The sequence below is a fragment of the Talpa europaea genome, assembly GCF_964194135.1.
Source record: "Talpa europaea genome assembly, chromosome: 7".
Classification (NCBI taxonomy): domain Eukaryota; kingdom Metazoa; phylum Chordata; class Mammalia; order Eulipotyphla; family Talpidae; genus Talpa; species Talpa europaea.
The window spans coordinates 21611641-21626248 of NC_140074.1; the positions used below are offsets into that span (position 1 = coordinate 21611641).

Below are 14608 nucleotides of genomic sequence, written 5' to 3' on the forward strand. Positions count from 1 at the left end.
TATTTTGTCCAGCATAAAAAGAAAAAAAAATGATACTTATTAAATGTATATCCTTTATGGTCAAGTTTGATGACTACCCAACATTTTTATAGCAGCTATGAAATAGAAGCAACATGCAGGAAAAAACACTAGAAATATTTCTATTTTTTACAAGCGAAAGATAAATGTTTTGTACAGCATTTTTTCCTGACATTTTATTCAGTGTATGGTTGTTTATTAGAAACTGTGGTTAAAAATATCATTTAGCAGTGTACATGCAAACAAGCATTCAGATGTGATGACTGAGTCTATTTCCTTGAGAGCACAAGCAGGCTTGTTGGAGCCCCTCTTCCTGCTCTGATTTTGTAGCCAAAAGCATGGTTGAGTGGTTTGCATTAATCCAGGATGTGTTTATTCCAATTTGAGTTGAATAATTACCAAGGCAAAGGCATATGTTTTAGAGGAAAGGAAATCATTTAGTATCATTTCCTTGGCATATCAAGGGTAAATTGTCTTTTTGGGAGCTCAGTACTTTTTTGTTTTGTTACACCTCATTGGAACTTCATTGACTTAGACGCAGACTGGGATGAAGGTTATGTTGGAAACTTTTATGAAAAAGGAATTTGCAGAGCAATCCAATAGTGTGTGCAAGAGAACAGGGGGATTTTTTTTGTGTGTGTGTGTTCTAATGGAGGTTGAGAAGAGCTGGTCTCATGAATTCAGGGAAAACTTTAAAAATACAGTTTATAGACAGTATCCAATCAGTTATATAGCATTCATTAAAGTAGCTTTAGAAGAATTTTACCTACTATAGTAAGTCCTATCATATTTATGATAATTTAACAGTCTGAAACATAGGCAGACATTCTTTAACAGTTGGTATTCATATCCATAATTTTGCGCTATGCTTAGTATTATGTATATTTAAATTAGGAAATCCTGCATTTACCTAATTAAAAAAAGAAAGCAGATTATGTTCATGACTATTTCTTCTCTTTCTTATATCGCCACCCAGATGTGTTTATTCTATTATTTTCCTTTAAGCATCAAATAACTATAATTTATTCATTTTAATGATTATTAATTTTTTGGGCATACAATAACCATATGAACTATAAGTTATCATACGAATGGAATTTTATTTTTTTAAAGATTTATTTATTTATGCATACAAGAGCTGGGGTACAGGCCAGCGGTGCGGGGGGCGAGAGGACTCACCAGAGACAGTGGGAAACAGAACCGGCAGATTGACCAAAGTACACTGATGAGGGTGGCAGCAGGCAAGTCAGGAGAGGTCTACTACTGCACCATGTGGGTTGTTCCCTGGCCAGCCGGGGAATTGAACTCGTGGTGCAGAGCCTGCCAATTGCGTCATAGGTTGCGTCTCAACCCCTTGCGCCACTAGGGAGGCCCACGAATGGAATTTTAAACATAGTCATGACTTGTTTTGTATTCCTCAAAAATTCCAGAACACAGTTAATATATTTTTATGTCAAACAGAATATGTGATTTCCTTTAGGAATTTTCACCTTGCCAGTATCACTTTTGAATTGTTACTGAAATTGTTTTCTCAGGCTATAGTCTTTATCATATGCCTGATTTCAGAATTCTTATGGAGATTTTGCTCCCCAAGCACTGAGGTAAGTTTTCCCAAGGAGAAATGAGTCCTTGATCATGGCCATCTATTTCCCTCATCTGTAAAATTTATTTCTCATTGTGTACGCCTTCTTTTGCACAGAAGTTGATGCTTCTGACATCATAACACTGAGAAAACAGACCCTAAGCCACATGTAACCCTCAATGGAGACTTCTTAAAGAGGAGTGTGCTGTATAAGAACGTAGGAGGCAAAGTGCTAAACATATTTTCATGCAAAATCACCGGATTCTCTTATTTGCACAATTACTGGCAATTTGGGCCTATGAAAGAAAAATATTTTAGATAGTACATAGATCTTCAGTAGGTCTTGCTCAAAAGAAATCATCAACTCTTCTGGACTCTAGGCAGTGAAATATCTTTAGAACTACTTGCTTCATAGAAAAATTGAAAGTCTTGGTTTCATTAATGATGATGTCATGGGATAACTGTGAAGCTTGGAAAAATGTGAATGTGCAGATTTTTCATAAAGTAATAGTTTCACATTTCATTTAGTTATTCCATGCCAGGTGTAGTTTTTCATTTGTTATTTTTCTTATTACTTTTTTTTTTGGTGATATTATCCTTTTTTAACTGTTGTATAATGTCATGACATGACCTTTACCCTTTGACTATGGGAACAAAGGTTTATACCCCAGCCTTGTGATAAGCCTTGTAACCTCAGAGAAGTCCTATAAACTTTCTGAGTCTTAGTTCCTAATTTGGAAAATTAAAGTAATAATAGCTACTTCATAAGGTTAGAAAAATTATTAAGTGAAGAAATGAGTGTTAAGCAGCTAACATAGTCCTTAGCAAATATAGGTTTTTTGATAAATATTAGGTCCCTTCTTTTTACCTTCCATTCTTAAATGAAAACTGTATTAGAATAAATCATATCAAATTTGATAATTGCCAAACATTTCCTGAAGATTGGAATTTGTCCCAGTGAATCATTGAGTTAAACAGGTCAGTGATCCTTAGGGGCATATAGTATTTGCCATACTATAATATTTATAAGCTCTAGTTCATATACAGTGCATATATACAGGTCAGATATTACCATTAACTGCAATGAAACTTACAAATACTTTAATTGTCCTGAAGTTTATTGCTTAGAAATTTGCTTGAAATAAGTAGACCATTAACTTGGGTTTAGAAATATTTATGCTAAGGAGAAATTTTTGTCTTAAGGGTATTTTTACTTATAAATGATTGAGACTCTCTTATAAAAAACCTATCCATAGCTGGTTAGGAATAAATTTGAATCCTGCAGGATGTGAAGCAGTGATTTTGCTTGTGTTTCTGGCAGGGCTGCTGAAGTCTCTTGATCTGATATGGTGCTAGGCTGTCATTGGCCTAGAGAGCAGCTGTCCATGGTATTTAACTTCTTCTTAAACTTGGCACTATAATCCAACAGCAAGTCAGCCCAGTTCTAATGAAGGGAATGGTCTAAATAAAGAGGCTTAGTGCTGGATTGTTGACGTGAAGCATTTACTAATTTAGGTGTGCAGTGCTTTATTCAGTTTGTGTGTTCCTGAAAAGTAGTTTGTAAATAAATTTTTGCAGTTTAAAATGTTATTAATGTCTATTGGAAAAACAGAAATTGAATAACATTATAAATGCTCTTCATAAACTGAAGCATTTTATGTAAGGTACTACCATAGAACATTTTATAAATACAAATGTGTAATCCCAAGCTTACTTAAGGCACAAAATCTGCTATAAAACACAACCACTATTCCCCCTTCAAACTTAGTAAATAAGTTAGTAAAATTAATATACAAACTTCAAGGAAAGAAATAAATAGGTAACTCTGTCCTCAAATAATGGGGGCCTCCCTGGTGGTGCAAGGGGTTATGTCTCAGTACTATCAAGCCATCCACAGCCACTACAGCATGAGTTCAATCCCTGGCCAGGGAGCTACCCACATGGCGCAGCAGACCTCGCCTGTCTGGCCCACTGCTCTCTTCAGCAGTGTATTTCAGTCAGTCCGCCTATTCTGTTCCCCACTTTGTCTCTGGTGAATCCTCTCACTCCCCACATCTCTAGCCTGTACCCAGTTCTTGTATGCATAAATAAATAAATCTTTTTTTTTTTAAAAAGAAAGAAAATGTAGGCATGAAAATTGACTATTGAAGTAGAAAGTTTATTTACATCGGTTGTGTCTGTTGCATTCAAATTCTTTTTTTTTTACATTGCTATTTTAGATCTTCTATTTATTCTAATCTTTCTGTTTCTTTTTATCATTTTTTTCCTTGACTTTTTTTTGCACTTGATCATAGCCAAAAGACCAGGAGGCAATTTTTTCTGGACTTTCTTTTGGATTGAATTTTTTTTTTTTAATCTTTTTCCCTTTAGTAGTTTAGAATTGTATACACCCTATTGCTATTCTGTTAGTGTTTCTCCTAGAACTTTTAATGTGTTTTATTTAACTTATCATAGTACAAATTACTATCATTATACTCCTGCCAAACAACCTAAGGACCTTAGAATGTTTTATCTCAATCACCTCTTTTAAATTACATGTACTTTGAAGCAAATGATTAAAATTCTACCTGGATAATGTTGCATAACAACTTTGAGATATAAGCTTCACTTTTGAAAGCCCACAAATTAGACATTGTAATTATGCCATAAATGTTTTTAGACTTACATTTTTAACAATTTCCCCCATCTTCATTCCTTTTGCTTGTCAGACCTTTATTCCTATGATATTTTCCTCTGCTGACTTACATTTTCTATAAGTCCCTTTAGTAAGAATCTGTTAATAAAAAATTCTCCTGATTTTTATTTGCCTAAAGATGTGTTTCACTTTTGTTCTTGAAAGATAGTCTTGGTGGGTAGGAAATGATTTTCTCATCCTATTTTGAAATTAGTATTTCATTGTCTCCAACTTCCATTTTTGCTGTTGAAAAGACTATTGTTACTGTATGTGTTTCTCCTTTTTTAAGAAATCTGTTTTTTCTCTGCCTACTTTAAGGTTTTTTCTTTTTTGTCTTCAGCATTCTCTTAATGTTATCCCGGGTGTGGTTTTCTCATTTATTTTTCCCCTCTCTGTGATTCATTAAACTTGCAGAATTTGAGAATTTGAGTGTTTTCCACCAATTTTTGCCTTTGCCTATTGTTCCAATAGTCTCCCAAAATTTTGATTAGATACATGTTATACCATCTCAACCTATCCCTCTGTGTCTGCCTGCCTTTTTCTATTTGCATTCTGCTCAATTATTTATACCTTGTAGTTTCTAATTTTGTAGTTTCTAATTTTTAATTTTAATTAAAATTGCCTTGTAGTTTCTAATTTTTAATTTTAATCTAAGTTGCTCTAAAACTTGTCTATTGAGTTTCTAATTTTAATTATTATGGTTTTCATTATAGAAATGTTTTATGGCTCTTTTCTCATCTGTCAAGTTAACCTTTTCTCCTTATTCCTTCATCATATAATACCCTCTTTTATTCCTCTGAACATGTTAAATATGTTTATATTACATCAGATAATCAATGTTCTATTATCAATATCCCTGAAGGTCTAGTTTGGTTGTTTTATTCTCAGTTGTATGGGTTGTTCTCTTATGCATTTAGTGAGTGTTTATTGTTGCTGTTTTTTTTAACTTGGAACTCACATTCCATGGAACTTTACACGTGAGAAATTGTTGAAGCTGGATTTTATGTGTATTTCTCCAGAGAGGACTATGTTTGTTCTTCTGTCAATGTTTGGGAGCACAACCAACCTGGAACCACTGTAACCTAAATGTTTGACTTATTTCACCTAAATAGTGTAAATTCAAATTCCAAACCTATGGAGCCTATGGTTAGGAATTATTAAGAAAGACTTTTCTCTCCTTTTTTTTTTTTTTTTTGAGTACCACTTAAAACCTATGTAAACATAAGCATATTTTAACAGCTCCTTTTGCAAGGCAGATTTTGTTTTTCTTATTCATCCGCGAAGAGTGTCAACTCTTCAGGATTTCCAACAAACTATCAGGCAGAGAGTTCTGTGAATTACCTTCTCCCTACAAGCCCCATGTTTGTAGCTTCTAAAAACCTAATTTCAGGCCACTGTGAAAAGGCAGGGAGTCCAAGACAAAGCAATGCAAAGCAAATTCCTCTGGATTTGTGCTTACTTGGTCATCTGAATTCTGAGAAATCCCCTAATTCCTCACTAACATAGCTGGGTAATTGAAAAATATAATAACCAACATTTTTAGGTATAACATACTTAGAAATGTTTCTCTGAATATTTAACCTATCATATTGCCAGAAAGATATTTTTTAGAAAGAATTTGTTAAAAGATGATGCATATAATAAGGGATCCTGATATGGAATTTTAATTGTATACTCTCAGAATGTTTTGACACAGCCTGAACATTGTACTAAAGCTCTTCATCAACAAAAATCCTGCCAGCAGTAAAATTCTAGTTAAATCTAAGAGGCAGTTCTAACAGGAAGCTCTATGGGGCCTTTCTGAATTTTAAATTTGCTTTTCAAATAATAATATATTGTATACTAAAAGTAATATATTCATTGCACTAGGTTGTAAAAGCACATCATAATTATAAAAAAGAAAAATGTAAATAGTCTATAATCTCTCCATTGCACCATTCAAAGAAAACTTTGCTCATTTTTTGCAGGCATTCTTCCAGACTTTTCCCTCTCTTATACACACACATTCATATATATACTACATGTATTGTTAAGTGTGTTGCAATGATAGTGGATCTGCAAAAATTTAAGTTTACATTAGGTATATATCATTGTATAATTTGAAAAATAACTTGGCTTATTGTGAGCGTTTCCTCATGTCATTAAGTGTTCTTCTAAAATTGTTCAGTTTTTTGTAAAATAAAAATCCATTTTAATTTTATTATTTATTTATTTATTTATTTATTTATTTATTTTTTTTTTTTTAAAGATTTATTTATTTATATAAGCACTGGGTACAGTCAGAAGCATGGGAGGATGAGAGAAATCACCAGAGCCAGAGCAGGGAGCAGAACAGGCAGAAGGACAGAAGTACACTGCTGAGGGGAGCAGCGGGCAGCAGGAGAGGTCTGCGTGCCATGTGGGACCCTCCTCTGGTGTCCCTGTGGCAGCGGGGGCAGGGTGGTGGTGGTGGTGGTGGTGGTGGTGGCCAGGGTTGTGGCCGGGGATTGAACCGGCGCTGCAGAGGCTGCGGGCAGCTTCGCAACCCAGTGCTTAACCGCTGCGCCACCAGGGAGGCCCTATTTATTTATTTATTTTTTAATAGAGGCATGTTTTATTTATTTATTTGTTTTTGTTTTGTTTGTTTTGTTTATACAAGCACTGGGTACAGTCAGAAGCGCAGGAGGGTGAGAGAATTCACCAGAGCCAGAGCGGGGAGCAGAACAGGCAGAAGGACAGAAGTACACTGCTGAGGGGAGCAGCGGGTGGCAGGAGAGGTCTGCGCACCATGTGGGACCCTCCTCTGGTGGCCGGGGAGCGGCCGGGGATCGAACCGGCGCCGCAGAGGCCGCGGGCAGCTTCGCAACCCAGCGCTCAACCGCTGCGCCACCGGGGAGGCCCCCATTTTCATTTTATAAGCAAATATTTTATAAGCTAAAATTCTGGATAGAAGTCTATGAACTTTTTAAAGTTTAAAAGTTTCTATTACATTGCAACATATTTGTTAGTATTGACTTACACTTTTTAGTGTTTTCCCATTTCATAGGTAAAATATAGCTTGTTTTATCTTGTACTTTTTGATTAATTGGGAGGTTGAGTGTTGAAAAATAAATGTACTGAGAATTCACATTTTCTTTTATAGATTATTAGTTACCTATATGTCCTTTATGTCATCTTTAAAGTTTCCTGTGATGATTTCAAGATTTCTTACAGACACTTACTGAGAATCACTAATTTTCATTTGTCTCTACATTTGCATGCTTCAGTAAATCCAGTAGTTTCTTGTAGACTTGGATTTAAAGGATGAATTGTGCTGAAGGAAGGAGGAGGCCTTATCATCCAGGAGTTGGGATATGGTTTCTAGGACTGGAAGGTGACTCCTGACCTTGCAACCTGGGAGGAGGGATTCTGTGTCTCCTAGGACCTCTGTTTTCTCATCTGGAAAATGAAAGAGTTGACCTAGATGACCTAAAAGAGTGCTTTTAGCTTGTCCTTTCTATCTTTATAAGTTCTAATTCTTACTATGCTGAGTACTCTATGTCAAAGAACAATCTAATACATTTTCCTAAAACAGAAGACCAGATTCTAACCATTCCCATATCATCTTAGTCTTTGCTAAACTAACTTAGACGTAATTGAGCAATATTTTTTTTTTAATTGAAGTAACATGGTTTACAACATTATGTATGATTTAGAGGAATAGGATCATACTCTTCAGGAATATGTTACCACACCACACCTACCACTCAGGCACCCAAAATGCTCCACTGTAGTCCATTGTGACCCCTCCCCACTTACTGCATTATATTAGCTTAGCATGCTGGGGGAGGTAGCTCTTCCAGACAGAACAACTTCCATGGAGCAGAGTCATTTAAGGTTTTATATAGGACTCTAAACCTCCTCAGCTTATGTCGTATCTGGCAGTGAAAATTCTTGGCAACTGCATGGGTACCCCTTAACTGCTGATATCTGCTGGTCTCTCCAAAGTCCACAGGAGAATGATCTGAAAGCTGGGCATGTGTTTATACCAAGTACTTATTACATCAGCAATCTTAAATAGATATCATCTCCTGCAAATCAGGAATCTGAGGGTGAGAAGGCATAAATGATTGCCTAAGGTCCACCTGTAGTGGTATTAAACTACTTTTGAACTTGAATCTGTCTGACTCCTAAATGTCTGCTAGTTCTCTTAGTGCTTCTCTCTGGACAATTGGGAATTAAGACAAAGTGAACCTCCAAATTAGATTCATATTTCATACTAAGTTCTGTTAAGTCAGTGACTTTTTTTTTTAAGATTTATTTATTTATGCATACAAGAACTGGGGTACAGGCCAGAGGTGTGGGGAGTGAGAGGATTTACCAGAGACAGAATGGGGAACAGAACAGGCAGAATAACTGAAATACACTGCTGAGGGAAGCAGCGGACGAGTCAGGAGAGGTCTGCTGTGCCATGTGGGCCAGCTCCCTGGCCCAGGATCAAACTTGTGCTGCAGTGGCTGTGGATAGCTTGATAGTACTGAGACATAACCCCTTGCACCACCAGGGAGGCCCAAGTTAGTGAATTTCAGATAATTTTTACTGTGACCCCTACTAAGAAACATACATTACATATCAGCCCAGTACATGCATACACTTATGCACACATACATCTGTACATATTTCCATGTACATAAAAAGAAAATCTAAATGTGAAACACATTTATATGTCTTACAGTTTTTATGCTATTGCTAACACTAGTTTCACAAAACAAAGGAATAGACAAAAGCAAACCAAAACAAACCCTAGGTATCTGCCTGTAGAATTGAAGCTACCAGATGTATGGAGAATGGGGAGCAAAGTATGGAGGAGGACAAGAGGTGCCTTGGTGATGGGTACCTTGGTGATTGTGGTAGCATATGTCTGAAAAGTTATGAGCTTATGTCTCTGAATCATATACGGTGCTGTAAACCAGAGTTGCCACAATAAAAAATAATGCAGTTAAAGAAAACTCTAGTTTGAACCCTCTAAAATAAATTTATGACCTTCCAAAAGCCAGTGACATGAGTTTTTAAAAATAAATTTTCTAAAGAAAGGTACCCCGAGCCTCCACTCATCTTTGCTTCCTGATGAATGTGGTGTCGGTGCAAAGCAAGGTGGATAAAGAGGGAGGTATGAAATCAGAGAGAAGTCGAACCTTGACTGGAAGTCTGAGGCTGCATTTCAATTAGGTTATTTTTCATTTTATAATGCATTGGATTTGTAAACGAAATGATGCAGCTATAGTCCCCATGCTGGTAAAAACTGATAGATTTGGAAAAGGATCAGGGCACCAGGCATCTAACACCATGGTGACAACTTTAAAGATTACAGCAGAATCCTGCATTGGCAAGAACCCAGCCTGGAGCCATGGGGTCCCTTTTTTTTCCCCACGCTGACATCTAACCCCCATCTAAGCACTGTGCTCCAGTAGTCTCCTCTGAAAATAAAGGGGTTAGTTAATCTCCAAGGTGCCTACCAGCTCTGATAATTCTGTGCATCTCTGTTAATGAGGAAGAAATCAAGAATATATCTGAAATTAAGGACTTGCCAATAGAAGAGGTGGCCAGGTAATGAAGTCCTGGACTCACCTCCGTAAGAGTGCTTTTTCCTATTTAAAAAAACTTAAATGAAGATGGATGAGTCCTTTGGATAGGTAATGAACACTTCTTTTCCCATCTGTAGAACCTTCTTGGAAAGGACAAACTGAGTTTCTAGTGCTTTGTCAGTAACTTTCTCTTTTACTGCTTGATGGACCATGGAGATGGGCGAGCAGGTTTAGGTCGAAAAACAAGTTTCTTTAGCATCCTAATTCCTCCCACTTTAATGTGTCATCTTTTGCTTTAATTTTAAGTAGGTTGAGTTGGTTTTATTTTACTTGCCAAATAGATGTTGAGCCATATCTTTTATCTTAGGCTTGTAGTAGGCACTGAGCTTGGGTGCGTTTCAGGAACTGTGACTTTTCTGAGAGGGAGTTGATGGTTAAGGGTTAACCCAATAGAATTATTATTTAAACTTAGGATAGAATGTGACCCTCCTAGCTCTGTGATCTTGGACAAGTTACTTAACCTCTCTGGTCTTGTTTGCTTATCTATAATAGGATTTCCCTCTTAGGGAGGCTATGAATTTTTAATGCGATTACATAGTAAAGGTTGCTCAGTAAAAAACATAAATGATTGCCTGAGCTCCAAATTTAGTGGCACTAAATTGCTTCTGAACTTGGGTCTGATTAAATGTATACCAGTTCTTTTAGTGCTTCTTGCTGGACGATAGATAATTTAAACAACGCAAACCTCCAAATTAGGTTCACATTTCATATTTGGTTCTGTTAAGTTGGTGACTTTAAATGTTTTTGACTGTGATCCCTACTAATAAATACATTTTACATCTTAACCCATTTCTATTATTTACATCTATTACATCTCAACCATTTCTATTATTTCAGGCATGCAGCAGGCACAGAGCATTGGTACATTACAGGAAACTGACTGTTTTCTGAGATGATGGTTAAGGGTTAACACAATAAAATTATTTTTTTTAAACTTAAACGTTTTTTATTATTGTATTTATTTATTTTTAACTGAGGTAAGATTGGGGTACCCCCATCAGGTATTACCACCATAGTGCACCCACCACCAACTCACCCAGTATTCTACCACCACAGATCATTGTACTTCCTTCCCTCTTTGTGCTTTCTCTTATCCCACAACACCTCCCACTACAGAATTATTCAAATCTAGGAGTGTGACCCTCCTAATTGTGAAATTTTGGACTAGTTACTTAACCTCTCTGATCTTATGTTTGCTTATCTCTAATAGGATTTTCCTCATAGGGAGGCTGTGATTTTTTTTTTAAGATTTATTTATTTATACAAGAACTGGGGTGCAGGTCAGAGGTGCAGGAGGGTAAGAGAATTCACCAGAGACAGAATGGGGAGCAGAACAGGGAGACGGACCCAAGACACTGCTGAGGGGAGCAACGGGCAAGGCAGGAGAGGTCTGCCGCGCCATGTGGGAATCTCCCTGGCCGGCCAGGAATCGAACCCGAGCTGCAGAGGCTGCGGATAGCTTCACAGTGCAGCGCTTAACCCCCTGTGCCACCGGCGAGGCCTGAGGCTGTGAATTTTTAATGAGATTGTATAGAAAAAGTGCTTAGCAGACCTCCCACCACCTAAGATATTTGTGGTCTCTTTCCCTCTTGAATCCCTTCTCTGTACCACTAACCTGCTCTTGCAGAGGGCTGTGTCTCCCCCCATTTCCATGCAGCCCTATGGAGTACAGCTCCCCAGGTAATCCCTACATACTCAATCCTCAGTGTTTGAACTTGAACCTGTTTTTCCTTTGTTCTTGCAGAAAGCTGAGAAGCAGTTTCCCTAGCTATGAAATAGAACTGCACTCAGCCATGAAATTCACTCGAACCCTCCTGTCACCGCGCTATAAATTCATTTACTTATATACATCATCAGAATTTCATTGTAGCTGGTCACTTATCCATCTAGCCGTGACTGGGTCTTATGTTGGTTTGCCAGCATCTGTGTTTTCTGCCTTGGGTAGAATACTCCCCTTACCAACCAATTCCATCTACAGTATTTGGCTCTTGACTCATTGTCATGGGTGAAGGAGCAAAGGGCACTTAATGCCCTTTGAGAAATTGATAATGGTGGTGATGATAAGTGCTCGTGATAAAATGTCTGGGCTGGGTCTCCCTGGTGGCGCAAGGGGTTAAACACTGCACTATGAAGCAATCCAAAGCTTCTGCAGCACAAGTTCAATTCCCAGCTGGCCAGGGAGCAACCCACATGGCACAGTAGACCTCTCCTGGCTCACCCACTGCTCCCCTCAGCAGTGTACTTGGGTCGATCTACCCATTCTGTTCTCCCCACTCTGTCTCTGGTGAATCCTCCCACCCCCCGCATCTCTGGCCTGTACCCCAGCTCTTGGATGCATAAATAAATAAATCTTTGAAAAAAAGAAAAAAAATGTCTGGGCTAAGTCAATCATAAAATGTACTGTGGCTTATGGATTAAAGTCAAATAGTGAACACATTTCTAAGTTAAAAAATAGTAGTCATTAAAAATTCTGCAGCCCCTCAGGGCAAGTATGAACGTCACTGCAGGTAAGGGCCTACCAGATCTAAAAGCCAGATCACTCCAACTGTGGCCCCAAAATAGTTCTCCTTGCCTTCTACAATTAGATAGTGTTTTATTTTTCTGAGATATAACACGCTTGCCATATAATTCACTGGTTTTTAGTGTAGTCAGAGTTGTAAAACCATTAACACGATGTAATTTTAGAACATCTTTATCACCCTAACAAGAAACCAAAAAAGAAAGCCTTTCCTGTCTCCCCCCAGGCCCTGGGAGCCACTAATCTCCTTTCAGTTACTATAATTTGCTGATTCTGAACATTCATAGAAATGGCATCATACAACATGTGGCCTTTTGTGTCTGAATTTTTTCACTTAATGTTTTCAAGGTTCCAGCCTTTTTATGGGCTAATATTTCATTTTATGGATATGCCACATTTGTTTATGCATTTATCAGTTTATGGACTTTGGGGTTATTTCCACTTTATGGCCATTATGAGTAATGCTGATGTGAATATTTGCTTACAAGTTTCTGTGTGGATATATGTTTTCAACTCCCCTTGATGTGTACTTAGGAGTGGAATTACTGGGTCATATGCTTACTCAATGCTTAGTATTCTAAGGAACTGCAAACTATTTTCCAAAGTGGCTGCACCATTTTTCATTTATACCCACGATGTATATGAGGCTTCCAACCTCTCCTATATCTTTGCCAATTTGCTATATGGCTTTTTGATTATACCCTTCCTGGTGGCTATGAAGTAATATCCCCAATTTGCATATCTCTGAAGGACAATGATGATGTACATCTTTCCATGAGTTTATCGACTATTTGTATATCTTTTTTTTTTAATTGTCCTTGGATTCTCAGTGTACTAAAGCAAATTATTATTCCATTGCACTTGTACTTATTGCTCCACGTGGAGAACAGTTTTGCACAAAATGGATTATTTTAAATTTTTTAATATTTTATTTTGAATTATTTCAGTCTCAAGTATATGGACACTTGCCAAAAACAAAAATTAGAAATATAATCTCTATTCCTTTTTATTAAGTTCAAGTTTCCTTTTATACCCTTAAATGTTTTTAACTAATTTTTAATTTAATGAAATACCATTTTGTATATCTTTGTTAATATTTTGACAGTAAAGAATTTCTCCCCTTAAGTATGTGCTCATCATATCACCAAAGCAGCCATATTCCTCTGCCATAGTCTCTTGTACTCTCACCCACCCCTCTCTTTCTGTTCTCATCCCTTCCTCTCTTTCTCCTTCATCCCCTCCCCTCTTGGATGCCTCAGATCTATGGTCAGTTTTCAAGGGTTAGCTTTGTCTCTGACCCTTTGTTTGGTTTCTCTATGTTACACATATCAGTGACACCACCTGGTATTTATCTTTCTCCTTCTGGTTTATTTCATTTGGCATAATCCCTTCCAGCTCCATCCATGCTGCTATAAAGGGCATGAGTTTATCTTTTTTGATTGCTGAGTAGTATTCCATTATTTATATATACTATATCGTCTTCAGCCACTCATCTGTTTTAAGGCATTTAGGTTGTTTCCATATATTGGCTATTGTAAATAGTGCTGCAATAAACACAGGAGTGCATATTTCCTTTCAGATTACTGTTTTTGTGTTCTTGTGTTCTTGGTACTTAGGAGTGGGTCATATGGCAGTTCCATTTTTAGTTCATACTGCTTTCCATAGGGGCTGAACCAGTCTATAGTCCCACCAACAATGTAAGGGTGTTCCTTTTTCTGCACACCTTTGTCAGCATTTGTTGTTTCTGTTCTTTTTTTTTTTTTTTAATATGGGCCATTCTCGCAGATGTGAGGTGGTATCACATTACTCTTTTGATTTGCATTTTATTTGTATATCTTCTTTGGAAAGTGTCTATTCAGTCCTTTGTCCATCCAAAAACTGGGTCATTTTTACTGAATGGGAAAAATAGTTGCACACCTTACAACTGATAAGGGACTGATATCAATGATCAACAAAAACAAAGCAAACAACGGAGTCAAAAAATGGGCAGAAGAGCTAAAAAGACACTTCTCCAAATAAGAAATACAAATAGCCAACAGGCATATGAAAAAAATGTTCAACATCACTTATAATCAGGGACATGCAAATTAAAACCACAATGAGATAGATACCACCTCACACACTAGTGAGAATGGCCCATATTAAAAAAAAAAAACTGGCAGCAACAAATACTGGTGAGAACATGGAGAAAAGGAACCCTCTTACACTGCTGG

The 14608-nt window shown here is 37.2% G+C and overlaps 1 protein-coding gene across 3 annotated transcripts in view; it reads left to right on the top strand.

The window, feature by feature from the left end:
• SLC24A2 (solute carrier family 24 member 2) overlaps nt 1-14608 on the top strand; it is a gene marked incomplete at both ends in the record, with an annotated part of 240254 nt that overhangs the window by 1847 nt on the left and 223799 nt on the right. The window lies entirely within an intron of this gene.